Raw genomic sequence first — 16129 nt, forward strand, 5'->3', positions numbered from 1 at the left:
CAAAACAGCAGAATAGCTTCTCACCTTTCCCCCCTCCCGAAGGGGCATATACTCAACCTACCCCACAACACAATGTCATAAATGGCTTTTGCAGTACACGTGGACTATCGTGAAGTCTGGGATATTTTGGACTGGGAGAGGAAGCAAGTTTGATGGTCCCACAGACCTTAGGTGTAGGCATTAAGATACAGTCTCAATACATGAGCACATTATTTCCAAAATGTAATGTTCAGTTTTCTCCCTCAGACACATATTACAGCACTTTGTAGTAATTTTAATTTTTTACATTTACACTAATTCTTATTATGGTACTGTTGTGGTTCCACAGGGGGTGCTGTATCTCTGGGAGTCTCACCTTCTTTGGGCCGGACCTGCAGCCTGCACATGTTACAAGGGTGAGTCCCACAACCTTGCTATTCTGAGACCAGGTCCCTGGTTTCAGCACCTCTTTATTACCAAAGCTCCTTCAAAAGGTTCAAATAGCATGAACTCCTTGTTTGAGACTTAACCTCTTGGGAACAGTACAACCAGCAGATGTTTGCAGCAACACAAGACAGCAGCTGGAATGTACTATATAGGATTACAGAACATCCATGTACAGTTAAGTTCATACCATACTTCTTAAATTTGAGTTCAAACTAGAGCTTGCACCATGGGATCCACTGTAGGAAGGAGAAAGGGGACAGAGCGAGAGTGCATCCACCAGAAGACTGGGTGGGGTGGAAAAATAACAGGTTTATCTGGCTAAAATCAAGGGATATGCAGGGAGTGGAATCCATGGTAATTCAACAGCAACTGTACAAACATGGCATTGACTGTGGTATACATATACAAACATCTCTTCACACCCACCCTTTTGGCTCTGAAGATCAAAGTGCTGTTCATTTAATTGCAACACAATGTGCAAAAATAGAGTAAGACATCGGAAGAGTTTGTTAAGGCATGTGTCTTCACAGCATTGTGGTGTGATTTTCTTAGGCAAATCGATTATCCATAGAAGTGGCAGTACTAGAGCATGCCACACCACTCTGAAGAGTGCACTGAGGGTTAATGTAAGTCTTTGACCATAACAAGGAGTGAGCTATCTGGGTCCCATTTTATAGAGACTGGCACAGTTATCTATAATCAAATAGGAAAGAGTTCTAAACTCCTCATACTCCTAAACGTGTGCCTTCAAGATCCAAAGGTGGGACAGGTTGTTAGCACTGCTGGGACTTTTGCACCGCCTATGTCAATGCTATACTATCAAACTTTAGTTATGTTAATACCAAATCTTTAATGAACAATATATACAAGACCAGGTTTTCTGTAAATCCTCAACCATATTAGTCCAAATCTATTTTTTGGCATGCACAAACCTGAAGTTTCTGATAATGCAGCACTCATACCATAGCAACAGGTACTGTATAAAAACAAGGGCTGTCAATCACAGTTAACTAAAGCAATTAACTCAAAACAAATTAACAATTAAAAAACCCAGTCACAATCGCCGTTTTAATTGCGCTGTTAATGATAGAATACCAATTTAAATTTATTATAAATATTTTTGGATGCTTTTCTACATTTTCAAATATACTGATTTCAATTACAACACAGAATATGAAGGGTACAGTGCTCACTTTATTATTACAAATATTTCCACTGTAATACAAACAAAAGAAATAGTATTTTTCAATTCACCTCATACAAGTACTCTAGTGTAATCTCTTTATTATGAAATGCAGATTTGTTTTTGTCAAATAACTGCACTCAAAAATAAAACAATGTAAAACTTTGGAGCCTACAAGTCCACTCAGTCCTACTTTTTATTCAGCCAATCACTAAAATAAACAAGTTTGTTTAAATTTATGGGGTCCTACCTGTAATTTCTCACCCTGTGATGCAATCTCTTTTTCATGAAAGTGCAATAGAGTACCTGTATGAGGTGAACTGAAAAATACTATTTCTTTTGTTTGTCTGTATTACAGTGCAAATATTTGTAATAATAAAGTGAGCACTGTACACTTTGTATTCTGTGTAGTAATTGAAATCAATAGATTTGAAACTGTAGAAAACATCCAAAAATATTTAAATAAATGGTATTCTATGAACAGTGCAATTAAAACTGAGATTAATCATGATTTAAGTCATTTGACAGCCCTAATAAAAACCTACAGCCGATAAAGCAAAAGGCAAGGAAGAATTACTGCAAACCCCAGCTGTAACTCTCACACTTATGGTCAGCATGTTCTAAACATTTCAACTTCATAGCTCCTGTGCAGCAGTGGATTGTATTAGAAAAGATGAACTTTTTGGATTTAAATTCCAATTTTATGAGCAAGTTTTTATTGATCGGACATTAGAAATATTTCATTGAGTGTTGGTCACCTTCAGGAAGGTTACAGTGTGAGGAAACGGGAAATAAGACTTGCAGTTAATGTTAATAATGATCGTGAACTGATCTTGATATGTCTAAGACCATAGTTTAAACTGTGGCCTATGCCATATGTGAAGAATCAATTTGATGGACTCATCCACTATCTGTCACTAGGGTGACCAGACAGAAAATGTGAAAAATCGAGACAGGGGCAGGGGGGTAATAGGAGCCTATATAAGAAAAAGATTCAAAAATCGGGACTGTCCCTATAAAAATCGGGACATCTGGTCACCCTATCTGTCACAGGGAACAACTGTTCATCATTGCTCAAGGGAAACCCCAGAACAGCAAGTAAATTACAATGATTCACGTAAAAGAGCTCAGACAACAACAGCCAGCTCTAGACATGGCTGTAGCCAACATTTTGACAAATCTTCCCCTGACCACAGAAAGGTGTATGCATTCCAAGTGACTCTTTTTCTTTGTTTTACAAGTATACCTAGAGATACATTTCATGGACACAGGGCACATTATTTCTTTGACAATCTCTTTAATGATACTGTAAAGACTAAGGTGCCACCGGACTCCTCGCTGTTTTTGTGGATACAGACTAACATGGCTACCCTGATACTTGCAGAAGAGAAAAAAAAATCAATTTAATACATGTATCTTGTGGTTTTTGCATTCTTGCAACTCAAATGAGCAAGACTCCCCACCACCACTGCCTTCTGAAGAAAAATCAGTCTTTTCACCTATGCTGATAGAAATGTCAAACTATTCAAGATGTGGTCCATGTTGACAGATTAGAAATAGGAACATCTTGCAACCTTTCAGTGTAAGTGAACTGCTAAAAAGTTCTGATTGACTTTGCTCTGGGAGTGGACTTGGCTAACTGCGTCACTGTGTGTTCCATCTGACCTTACTAATAATCACTCAAGCTTCAAATCTGCTAGTAAATTCACTATGATAAGCAATTATTTGCCTCTGTACAAAAATGTTAATTTCATGCTCTGTAAACACATCTCCTTGTAAAAGACCAACCTGCCTATAAAGATAGCTTCTGACAGCCCAATGACAATCTTTTGTGGCAAATGTCTAAAATGCCTTTTCGTTGGTAACATCTGTTATTTTCCACCCTAGGGGAAGAGAGAAAGGAGGGACATAACATCTGTCTAGTGGTGTTTATGGTTCACTTGTAGAATTTTTAAATTAAGTGGCAATGGAATAGATTTTTAGGCATCTGCACAGCTCAACACAAGACACCCTAATCTAAAAGCAGTGTCACACACAGTAAAATTAAAAAGCTAACAGCAATAACATTCCAGTAACAACCTTTTGTTGCAACATTTCCGCACTAAAAATGCTGTGGGAAAACACCATGCTCACAGTATTTCACACAGTAGAAATATAGTAGACAAGCAAGAGGAGGTATAGCTAGGAAAGAGTTTTTAAAATAGTCATGGGAATTTCAAGAGGAAAATGAGATTTCAAGCTTAGAAGCAAGCATAAACTATTCTAACCACACTGGTTTGTGGGAAACAGGCATAATATTCTGTCACCTGCAGTTCTGTATAAGCTACACAGTACATATCTTGTACCTGCCCGTAGTGACTAGACCATTTTAGTGTAGAGAAGCAGAAATTATGCAACAATCAAGCATGTAAAGCTCCCCCATAAACTTTCCACAAGAGTATCAGCCTCGCCCCCTCTCCAGGATTTAGACAAGTACATACTCACTTTAGTTTTAGAGCAGTGATTTTCAACCTTTTTTCACCTGCTGACCCCTTAAAATTTTGAGTGGAGGGGCAGACCCCTTTGGAAATCTTAGTCTGCGAATTCCCAGGGGTTTACAGACCACAGGTTGAAAACTGCTGTTTCAGAGCAAACTCAGGACACTGTACGCACACTGACTCATAGCTCAAAATAGCTGATCACTACTCAACTATCTAGCAAAGAGAAATTAGACAGCGCAGTGCACCAAAATACACAACAGACCAAAAAGTTGCCATTTCTTCTGCTAGGAGGGCACTAGAATCCCAAAATATGCATAGACTTCTTCTGTTAGATAATAGCAAGAAATAATTTGAACCTGGAGTTATTAGAGGCACAGTCCGAATCTAGATTCAAGTCACTCCATAATTCATAGCTAGTCTGAATGCTGAAAGTTAACTTAATGTGCAGTACTGAAGCTGTCAGCCCATGAAGTCTTGTATATGCATTTGAATTTACTTTTGAAGTTTGTATAGAGCAATGTAGCGCCCCTTCTTCCAAACAAAGCTTTTACTTCTCTCCTGGCATGCTTCACAAGTACCTTGTTTTCCCATAATTCATTCTATAATAAACTCTTTGAAGGTTAATGTGTTAAGTGAGCTAACCTTACTTCTGAGAATCTTGATTCAAATTTGGCTTAAGTGACAAGCAAAGAACCTTCAAGATTTAAGGCTCTATATAACGCTTCCAGATTATAAAATATCTATATAGCACCATAAATTTACACTGTGCACGCAGATAAGCCAAATTCTGTGACCCAAAAGAGCTTAGGCCTCAGCATTCAGTGCACTATTAATTATGGAAGTGAAAAGCCTTCCGACAGCTGCTGACATCTCAATAATCCCATTCAGAATAAATGGCACACATTTTCTGTTCAGAAGACAACTGGATCATCAAGACTGAAGTGTAATGGGGCAAGGCATGGGGAAGCTTGTGGAGCATCTACAATGCACTTCATAATTGCTTAAACTTGAGTTGTCAGTCTTTCACTAAAATTCTTCTGATACTGTAGTTAAAGACAGATTCTCTCAATACATATAACAGCAGATTAAAGTCCCAAAGAACCTAATAGAATCAATAAGACTTCTGTCCATGTTTTCAAGTGTTTAAGTGAGAAATTAGATTTGCACTTACATTATACATAACTTCAGGCTGTTACCCTGGATATATTCATCCATGGCCAATGAGTAACTCCTTGTAGGAACATGACCCAGTTCCAAGAGTTAATTATAAGATCACCATCTCCTATATAAAGTACTACCCCAACTGCACAAAGCAATGCCAGTTACTACTAAATTTGATGAGACTATTTACAAGGGTATTTGAAGCATACATTAGATGCCAATACCATCAAGTATCTGTTCCTGCTAGGATCTGCGTCAGGCATACATCATTATATAGCAGTGATTCGCGCCTTTGGTGTTAATCTACGCAACCCTATCACAGTAAGGCGAGGTCCCCAATGCAGTGCTCACGGGCACCATGGTGCCTGCCAGGGCATCTAAGTGCGCCCGCATACTGGCCGACGGATGAGCATCCACCAAAATGCCGCCAAGCTGTGTCATCCAGAGCTGGTGCTGCTGAAATGCCACCAATTTTCGGCGGCATTTCGGCATCAGCGCCTCTGGATGACGCTGCTTGTCGGTGGTATTTCAGCAGCAATGCCTACTGACGTTGCCACTTGTTGGCAGCATTTCGGCGGATGCTCATCGTCTGGTGCCTGCCAGATGAAAAAGGTTGAGGACCACTACATTAAGGGGTAAGAACCTCTGGCTATTCTGACCTTTCTGCAGAAGGCTGATGGGAAGTCAATTTGAAGTTGAGAGAATCTCCAGCAAAAACTTTTCTTTATGGGGTTGGGAAGTGTCATGTGACCCATAACCCACTCAAGGGTTAATGGGATGAAAAAAATTGCTCAAGGAGGAAAGCCATGACTGAGCAAAAGTCTTTTCTTTCTTCTATGAAGTTCCAGGGAGGCAAGTATAACACATCAGCAACTCTGCATGGTGAATATGCACCTTCACAGGTAATCCCGGCACTGAAGAAATACAGTTTTGCAAAGCTACTTTTGTGACGAGACTATTTTGATAACAGGGAACATAGTCCAGTACACCTTACTGGGGATGCTGGAAGGTTTGGTAACAAAGTCAGGGCACAGAGAAAGAGGAGGATATCAGGCTCAGTGAGGTAAGAGGTGGCAGTACAGAGTTCTCATGGTTCATTTGTAACAAGCGGTCAGTTTTGCCAAGGATTCTACGTGCTAGGAACAATAAGCATTCTATGCCAACTCTCTTATGGTCTCTTGGTCTGTGCTTGGCATCAGTGTTTGTTTATACGGTCGTAGCCTCCACTGGCTGTAATTATTATCCCATTTTACTAGACATATTAGAAGATGTATTGTGTCAGTGCACTTAAAAATTCACCCATAACAATTTGATTATGGGAGACAGTTATTGACCTTAGATATTAAACATATCACAGTCAATGGAATGAGTGCAATTATATAGAGACTCTTACTATAGACTCCAAGAACCTTTATGGCTAGGATCCTGTCCTAATAGCTACCTTACTTGCTATACTTTCCTGCTGCAATAGAAGACTAATTCATAAATTCATATCCACACTTGCATACTCTATTACAGCAATACTTATCAACTTCCAGTTTTCATTAACTTGGATTTATTGATTCAAGAGGTTAAAAACCACTTACTCAAAGCAGAAAAATACTTTAAAAGAAAGGAACCATCAATGCTAGTTTCAGGAATAATGCCTGGGGTTAAAGTGGAAAATTTAGCACATTTTTAGCAGCTTTGTTGAATCTCATTGATTACCATGAGATAAACATTCCTATGTACAACTTTTTAAAAAGAAGTTTGCTCCTCGCAGTTTTCAAAAGTGCATCAAGTCTATGCTAACGCTTTCAGCTGAGGGACAGCTGAAGAAAAGCCCAAAAACAACAAAGGCTCCACGGCAACGTCATGTTCTATTTCAATAATCCTCTTTGTGAGCTTCAGAAAGATCACTGAATGCAAAGGGGCAATGCACATGCAGTTAAAGCCTTCATTGCTTAATCCTCCATCCTCAGCAAGGAGTATTCTAATAGTGTCAGGAATAATAATTCATACAGTAATTTATACAGTGGTTCTAATTATAGGAAGCTAAAACATCTCATCCATGAAGGGCAAGTATGAAGATTCTTTCAAACACGGGAAAGACTATAACTCATAAGAGCTATAGACATTAAAATATTAAAAATGTCTCAGCAGTAAAATTACTTTAGATAAGCCAACGCATCCCACTTAGACTAAAGTAGGGGTTCTCAAACTGGGGGTTGGAACCTCTCAGGGGGTCGTGAGGTTATTACATGAGAGGCTGCAAGCTGTCAACCTCTACCCCAAATCCAACTTTGCCTCCAGCACTTATAATGGTGTTAAATATATAAAAAAGTGTTTTTAATTTATAAGGGGGGGTCGCACTCAGAGGCTTGCTATGTGAAAGAGATCACCAGTAAAAAGTTTGAGAGCCACTGGACTAAAGGGATAGGAAATTAACCCAAACCTATACCCAAACAAAGTCAACTTTTTGCTGATTGTTTCAGCTAGAGAGGTAGGATCAGAGATCACTTTTCTGTTCTTCAATAGAGAAAATGGAATGAGCCAAAATTTTAGCTTATGTTAAGATGCTTCCTGTAAGTAAATCCTATAAACTCTGCTCGTCTTTGCAAAGGAAATAGAAGAGTATTAGATTTTTTTTCTAATGCTGTGCCCTTTCAATATTAGTTTTTAAGCAACACAAATATCCTCAACTTTAAGTCTTAGTTCTATTGTAAAAATGACAGAACAGTAGTATATCGTGTCTCCACTGTTTTTCTCCTACATTATTAAGGCTGATACTTTGTGGAAAATGTCACAAAATACTTTTTAGAAATGACTTATCAGAAACTCAGGGGGTGTTCATACTTGTGTAGTATTAAGGCTTACATTTTCTGAAGGCTCCAGTCACCATCGGAAGAATACACACTACAGCAAGCTGATATTTTATCCAGTAGAAGGCACCAGTGACACTGTGGGAGGATGAATGGCCCATTAGAAATTCCACTAATAATGTTCACCTTCTATTGCCTCATTCTTTTATTAAGGAAATGTATTTGAAGAAGTAGTATATTTGAGATTTTCTGCTTTTTGTTGTTCATTACCTACCTTAGGTACTGCTTGTAACGTCCTTTTTTTTCCAGCTTCCCCCGCGCCCCCCCCCACAAAAAAAATGGCAAACAAATGTATTATCCAAAAAAGAACGAGAAAGCAGCACAGAAGATGCAGACTTTTCCTAATAAGACTCCAATCTTGCAACAGGAGCTATATTAATATAAGCGTCTGTTACACCAGATTTTGGGATAAAATGCTTTTTCAGTTTTCCTATCGGACACCTGCGAGACCTGGTAACAAGTGAGCACAACATTTTCAAGTTGTTACACAGTAACAGTAAACAATAAGTTACAGATGATATAGTACGCTTTGTGCAGAAGCAGGGTCTCCAATTTCTATTTTTTTTTAATTTAGAAGCCATATAAAAATATTTATTAAGAATTCCCCCCCACCCTTCACCCCCTAAATCAGCAACCTGGGAAATGGATTTCTGCAGCGGTATTGTCCAGCTCTGCGTGGATAGGCAAAAGGGAAGAAAGGGGTACTTTGTGTTCCTGAAGAGTGTCTCATCCTAGCCAACTAAACAGCAGCACGATGGGGCTGCAAAAGAGTTTCCTGTTTAATTTTCACTGGTATGCTGGGAGACCATAAAAAAAGACCCAAAAAAAGACAGGAAGTGAAGAACTTGTGAGACCCCTGAAGACTCCCTGCAATACAAGGACAGAAATGATCTCACTGGGTTCAAAGATAACTATTCTAAAGTCACAAGATTAGGTAGTTTTATATGACTAAACTTAAAGTTTGTAAGCTCTATTCCACTATTACCCCTCACAATTAAAAAAAAAAAAGTCAGCATGGTTCTCTAGCAAGACTGGTCCTGTTTACTAAGCTTCCTGGCCTAAGACAGTCTTTGGTTGAAAAGCCAACGCTCTCCCTAGAAATCCAGATCAATGACGCCTATTGTTTCTCCATTATCCATTCAAAGAGTTCAGGCAGGCGCTGAGCTTGGCTGCAAACATAACAGCTGTGCCTGCCATTTGCTTTTTACGCCACTCTGTTTACTGCAGAGTCTGATGCAGATTGTTTTGTACAATCCCTTTTTGCAAGTACCTGTTGGAACTACTGTAGAAACAGGTGAGGATAAAGCAAAGGGGCTGGTAAAATATTCATGCATATTTATCAGGTTAGATCCTGTAATGACGCTAATCTGAACGTACTACATATGTCTAAATATCTTCACACAATATCATGCTATATTCTTAGTGTTTTCAGCATATTCTCTACAATACAAAAATCAGATATACAAGTCCTGTACCTCTCAAAAACTCTCTTCCTGCTCCAACGCCCTTTTTGTAGTCATAGGTGATACTCTATTTGACCAATTGTGCTTGCCTTTACTCTTATTACGTGATAGATGGTATGCACTCTTCCATCAGTCAACAGCTTTATATTACATAGATAAACTACAGTGATAGGTTCAGATCAAAAGCACTTGGGACAAAATAGGACATTGATACCAATGACTGACCTGTCTCACGTAAGAAGCAGTCATTAAAAAATAGATGCTGATTACATACACAGCGAACTTCAACCCATTTCTAAAATGCTCACTGAGCCAAGAAAGTATGGCCAGCCCAGAGGACGCAGCTCATGGCTCCAAGCTTTCCTTAAAGAACTCTCCTGCTCCTAGATGATAGGTGTAACTACGGATACCACTATGTGACTGGAAAGGATCAAAACCGAAGCCTTTGGCTAGATGTTTTATTGGTTAACTTCCATCGATGCAAGGAAGCATTTTCAGCTTCTGTACAAGTAAGAGGAATTTGCTTTTTTGGATCCTCTTTCCCAGGCACCAGTGAATGTCTTTGTTCTGCTGTAACAAGTCAGTCGAACCAGTCTATGTTCAAAATCAACATACAGCTATGAATGTTTGCAGTCTCAAAGCACAAAAGAGATTTGCTAGGAGGATTATGTCTAAGCAGTTTTAAAAACACTAATGCGAAGTTACAAAGTCCAAATCATTAGGATTGCACTTTGTTTGATACATTCCCTGCTGGATCACAGGTGGCCGTGTTCCTTCAAGCAAAATGTTCAGTCCCTGTTCAAGTAGTCACCCATTGATGCGTTCATCTCTAATCTCCTCTTGGAATTGTGGCTCCACAGTTCCTTGCAGGTACTGGGATCTGGAGGAGAGCCAACTCTTAGATGTTTAAGCGAGTTAAACAGCTAGATAGAAAGTTTGAAGAAGGATCTTGAGTTTGTAGTGGAAGGGAGTGAAGATTTCCTTTAGCCACCTCGTGTTGTACAAATTAGCTGCAGCCCTAGCTTGTATGTACAAAGACACCTAGGTCTGAAACAATGATGCATCTGCTCACCAAAAGAATACCCTGGCACAGAGTTACAGAGCTGTAGAGTTTTATTTAAATACACAATCCCTTCTCTTCTCTGCTGGTTAACTCTTTCTCGGAACCTTGCTGGCAAAGGCAGAAGTACATTTCAAAGAGCTTGATCACTATTAACTGGGGAGTTTTATGTATACTTAATTAGATAGCTGTGGGCAGTGATATATAGTACTCCTTTGTCAACTGTTATACCTACCCATGTCTGATGGAAGGGCAGAGGAGGTTTCTGAAAGTCAACTGCCAGGTGCTTTTGGTGTGGCTGTCTCCCCAAATCAGCTGCCTCTAGGAAGGAGGTCATGACTGAGGAGGATGGGTGTCTCCGAGAATAACGCAGTTGCTTTCTGAGCAGATCCTCAGGAGGGTGACCATGAGAAGCAGATGGTGTTCATTTGAGATGTCTGGTACCAGAAGGGTTTTTTTGGTATGATACTGGAATATAAATACAAGAATCTGACAGTGGCTCTGAAAACATTGAGAGGCGTTACAGGAAGGAAGGGGGTGGGGGGGGTGTCACACTTTTCCACTCTAAAAAATTATACTGCATGAACAGGGCTTGATAATTTGTGACGTGAAATTGGAGGGATACCCAGTAAGTCTTTTGGCCAAGGAGGTCCTTGTCTTTTGGAGTCCCCTTGGTGGATCTAGTCTGGTCTTACACTACAGAGATGAATAATCCCAGTGTCAGATGCGTACAAAAGTGCTGAAAGCCCTTAGATGGGACTTGGTAGCACTTTTCCACCCGCTACGAGGTTGGGAGGAGCAAGGCCTGCATGTGCCAACCACAGACTCTTGCTGGGTCTAGAATACCCTCATGGATTAGAAAGGCAATTCTTGTGGGCACAGAGGAGCTGAGAATATCAAACAACTTATGGCCATTTTCTTAGGATCACCATCTCAATGATCAATGTGTCTGCCAACCTTGACAGCAGCTCCTGGAAGGCTCAAAAGTCTTAGATGGCTGGTGCCGCGGTGACTGCTTCCTCGGGGAAAAATAATTTTTTAGGTGGAGAGATAGCTGGAGTATCTCCCAAGCTACCTCACCAAAAGGTGCCTCCAGTTTCAGCTATTCAGTTTCTCTAGCTATTGATGCCAACAGCAATAGAGATCTCTTCACTGGGAGGTGTGAGGCAGGCTCTCCTCCATGATCTCTAAGAAAGTTGGCGCTAATAAGGCCAGTATGGCCTTGGCAGCAGATTGTACTGGTACTGATCACCCAGTCTGGCCCTTCCATTGTCAGTCCTGCCACGCACTACAAAATACCTTTGGTGTACAGTCTCTCTCTCTCTCATGCAAGGGTTGCCTGCTCAAGATTGGGGAGCAGGAAGGGCCTAGTGATGATGAGAAGTAGATCTCTGCAATGGAGGCAAAAATGGATGCAGTTCCAGTGTTTATGGTGGGACTGATGCCAGCACCGGTTTAAGTGACAGAGTGAAAGAGGTTCATCGAAGGCATACTTCAGGACTGGGAAAGGCAAGTTGTTGGCATGAGAGCAGGTGTTAGTGCCAATACTGGTACAATTTTCTCTCAAGCCTTCTTTGCTGCTGGTGCCTCAACACCATCCCTCATTGTCAAAGACAATTGCAAGAGCTTATCTGTGGCATCAAGCGCCCCTTGCGGGATGATCTTGCTGAACACTGAGCTACACAGGGATTCTGCTCAGGAGCATTGCCCAGCCTGAGAAGAGGATTGCACCACTCTCAGCACAGAGATCAGCACCAACGTAGTCAGTGCAGACAGTGACGTGGTTGGTGTTGAGGATCTCTGTGCTGGTGCCAACTGCCTTGGCACCCTTTCAGGTTTCTTCTCAGTGCTGGAACCAGAGATGTACTGTCAGTTTTCAGCAAGTGCCCCCATTACCAGTCTTCTTGGTTCCAGTACGGAGCATGTCTCTACTGCAGGCTCAGAGGTTACATTCATGGACTGCTCTAAAAGGAGCAACTTGAACAATGTTTCTTGGCATTTCCAGATGTTGGACGAGAAGCAGCAGCACATGCACTTATTACGAATGTGTTCTGAGCCAGAAAAGGCATCTCCCACATCCACTGATTAAGGACATTAGAAAAAGGAGAGGTGGTCTGACAGTACAGGTTCGGTCTTGCTGCCATGGGCAGTAAGATGGGACAGAGGAAAGTGCTTTCCCTCAGGACCAGTAAGCACATACGTTGCCCTGCTGCATACAGCTATTCAAAGATTATGAGCTCACGCACAAAGTGCATACACACCCTACAGTGTGATCCACAAGGACATAAAAAACACTGAGTTATCTGAGTAAGTGTTCAGACTGAAAAATGTTAAACATTTTTATTTTAGTGACAAGAGGTTAGCATGGCTCTATGTATTATGATCTGGAGCGGGATGATCTTGTATCTTGAACCAATCACAGACCACCTTGCCACACAAATCAGTCACCTTTAAAAGCTGTGTAAGGAGGCACTGTTACTTTAACATACCCATCAAAAGATACATGGCAGCATCTGTCCCCAAAACTCGACTGTCCCCATAAAGTGAAGTCTATATCTTACAGGATCACAAAAGATCCTTCAGCAGGAAAAAATCCTAAAGGAGAATATAGAGTAAAGCTCCTGCGTTCAGACACAGGACGCTTAATTCAGTTTTATCTTTACCGTTTCCTCATAATACAGCACCTATAATATTTACAGAGCAATTGGCTTCCAGGAGAAATTTGTCAAATCTCATTTAGAAGTGATAATGTCTAAAACATCTGCAGCTGGTTATAGTACATCTGGAAAATAAAGTTGTCTGGCCCTAATACTGCCAGTGTTTGAAAAGAAAAATCAAAACCATATGCCTGATCTTAGCTTAGTCTCAAGTGATCTACCCTTTATAAGGTAACTTGTTAAATTTTTAAAGTCCCATGAATTGGATTCTACTAATTGGACTTCATGGGCTTTTCAGTGTGATTTTTTTTTTAAAAATTCCCTACTCCCATAAACCTTGCTAGTTTTATTCTGTATTACAACAGCATTTAAGCATCTTTCAATAAGTTTTTAAAACCACGTTATACACAATATAGCTTCCACTCCAAAACTCAGTTTCCAATAAATGGGAATATTGTTTTCCATGGGGTCTCAACACCAACATGGGTGAGTGTCTTCCCCTGTAGGAGGTATTTTCCTACTTGTACCCTCTCCTCCTCTTTCACAGGTTGGTAGAGTCTTTCCAGTGAAAACATCCAAAACTGGAGGAAAACAATTGACACTTACACTACACTGGTCTACTCGAAGCACTTGGAGAAGTTGGATTGGTTTTCTACAATGTAGGAACTAGGATTTTTTTTTTAGTTTAAAAGTGTTTTTAAAATAGTAATGGAGAGATTATGCAAAAAAGTTGGCAGGTGGATTCGTCGGCTGACATAATATCTGAAACAGATTGGATTTCAAGGTTATAGCATCCCTTTACATTTTTGGTGTCTCATAGCTTATATATTCACACAGTGCTAAATCGGAATTTTTCACAGAACAATATACGAATGTTTCCTTTCGAACATGTGTATCGTTTGCAAATAAGTTCACAAGACTTGTGAACAAGATTATCTGGGGGGGGGGTGTACAAACTGAGTCTTTACCCCTTTGAGTTGCAGTACAAACTAGTTGAATTACTGTACAAATCCACTCCCCCCACCTCCTCTCACATACACTTTTCATTTAACTCAAATCAAATCAAACCTCAGTTTAGAGCTTCCTTACCAAGTCTGGTTGTTCCTAAGCTTTCCCTCTCTGACATCCTCTTGTCCTGGCTCCCTAGTTTCCCCTGGCCTAAAGAAACACATCTGACCCATTTACATATGGGTGGGAGCTAAATGAAGCCATCATGACTCTGATTAACCTGAATCCTAATCCAGAGGTTCAGCACAAGACTACGGCATATCAACAGAACTCCTCTTTGCTGTAGTCTTAGTCTATCATCCTGTTGTGTGGTGAGAAATAGGGAGAATAATGCCTGCTACAAATTGTACACAAAAGAAAATTCAAAATGTTGGCTCAATATTGCAGTCAAAATGAACTGAGAGACTAAGTCTGATCCATTTCTCCTACCCAAGAAAACTTCCATCAGCATTTCGTCACCTACTGATCAGAAGGAAGTGACAGTTAAAATATGAAAAGCTGTACAAGGCAAGCTTAAGCCAGCTCTTTTCATAAGAATGGCCATATTGGGTCAGACCAAAGGTCCACCTAGCTCAGTATCCTGTCTTCTGACAGTGGCCAATGCCAGGTGCCCCAGAGAGAATGAACAGAACAGATAATTATCAAGTGACCCATTCCATCGCCTATTCCCAGCTGCTGGCAAACAGAGGCTAGGGATACCATCTCTGCCCATCCTGGCTAATAGCCACTGATGGACCTATCCTCCATGAACTTATCTAGTTCTTTTTTTCCTGACTCAGTAATCAGAACACACTGCTGCACTGGAGATAGAATCTTCCAGAAATTAAAGCAATTCATTAAAAACCTTCTTGGACTTATACTGGAAACAAAGGTAAAGTGAATCAGCAGGGGAGACTCACAAACTAGAAAACTGACTTCATCTTCAGGTGAGAAGTTTTATAATGAGATGCTATCAAAGAAAGTGGCAGAAGAGGTCAAACACATACCATGGTACTCCGTGTGAAATTTAGGAAGGTTTAAATAAATCTCCTTTATTACTCCCCATTTTCTAAAAGTATGAACTTTTAAGCAGTTGCACGTAGATAACCGCAGTCACTTAATTACCTTTAAACAATGACATGACGGGAGTCTTTAATCTCAATTAAAAATCCTGGCTAGCACACTTAGATATATAACAGAGCATCCTTCCATACTAGTTCTTAGGACTGGTTGTAAATTTGAAGGTTCATTATTAATTTTAAAAGTGGGATAACCAGCTAGTCCTAACCTTGCCAGCAACACTTTCTTCCATTGCCTGACCACTTAGAGGCTCTCCTATGCATAACAGTAATTGCATGGCAAGCAGATGAGATACTGCCCTTTCTTTAAGGGCAATTATTAAAAGTGTAAAATATTATGCTACTGATACGTGAATTTTTTCTTAGCATTTTGTGTCTGATAACTATCAACGATTTACATTTAATGAACTATACAGATTTGGCTTATCTAAGTGGTTTAACAGCACCACAATGTCCTACCAAGTAGATACAACAATTCCCAGTCTCTGTACTGGAGAGCTGGGCTCTACTCTAACCTGTCCCTGCAACTACTCACAGCTTTTCCAGAAAAAAGCAGACCCAATTCTTGGCAGTTTCACAAAAGGTTCTGAATGGCAGCAGTGCAAACTGACAAGACTTAAGCCAATGTTTCCTTTAATTCCTGAGGAAGTCTATCTACAAACTAAGGAATACAGCATTTCACTGACTTACATATGGTCTCGTGTTCGGAAAGTTATCTTCATAACCACATGGGCTAAAACCAACAACAAGAGATGGAAATTTAGGTTCTGCA

The 16129-nt window shown here is 40.2% G+C and overlaps 1 protein-coding gene across 3 annotated transcripts in view; it reads right to left on the reverse strand.

Annotated features, from left to right (window-relative positions):
- GALNT10 (polypeptide N-acetylgalactosaminyltransferase 10) overlaps positions 1–16129 on the reverse strand; it is a 124454-nt gene that overhangs the window by 88473 nt on the left and 19852 nt on the right. The window contains exon 2 of one of the 3 annotated variants that reach the window (XM_050961305.1): positions 8107–8189. The exons of 1 other annotated variant lie outside the window; for it this stretch is intronic. The gene's annotated coding sequence lies outside the window, so the exon portion shown is untranslated. Of the gene's footprint in view, positions 1–3397; positions 3473–8106; positions 8190–16129 lie in introns of those variants that run through there. One more of the 3 variants, XM_050961306.1, reaches the window with a different exon arrangement.

The sequence above is a fragment of the Gopherus flavomarginatus genome, chromosome 7 (genome assembly GCF_025201925.1).
Source record: "Gopherus flavomarginatus isolate rGopFla2 chromosome 7, rGopFla2.mat.asm, whole genome shotgun sequence".
In the NCBI taxonomy this organism is placed as follows: domain Eukaryota; kingdom Metazoa; phylum Chordata; order Testudines; family Testudinidae; genus Gopherus; species Gopherus flavomarginatus.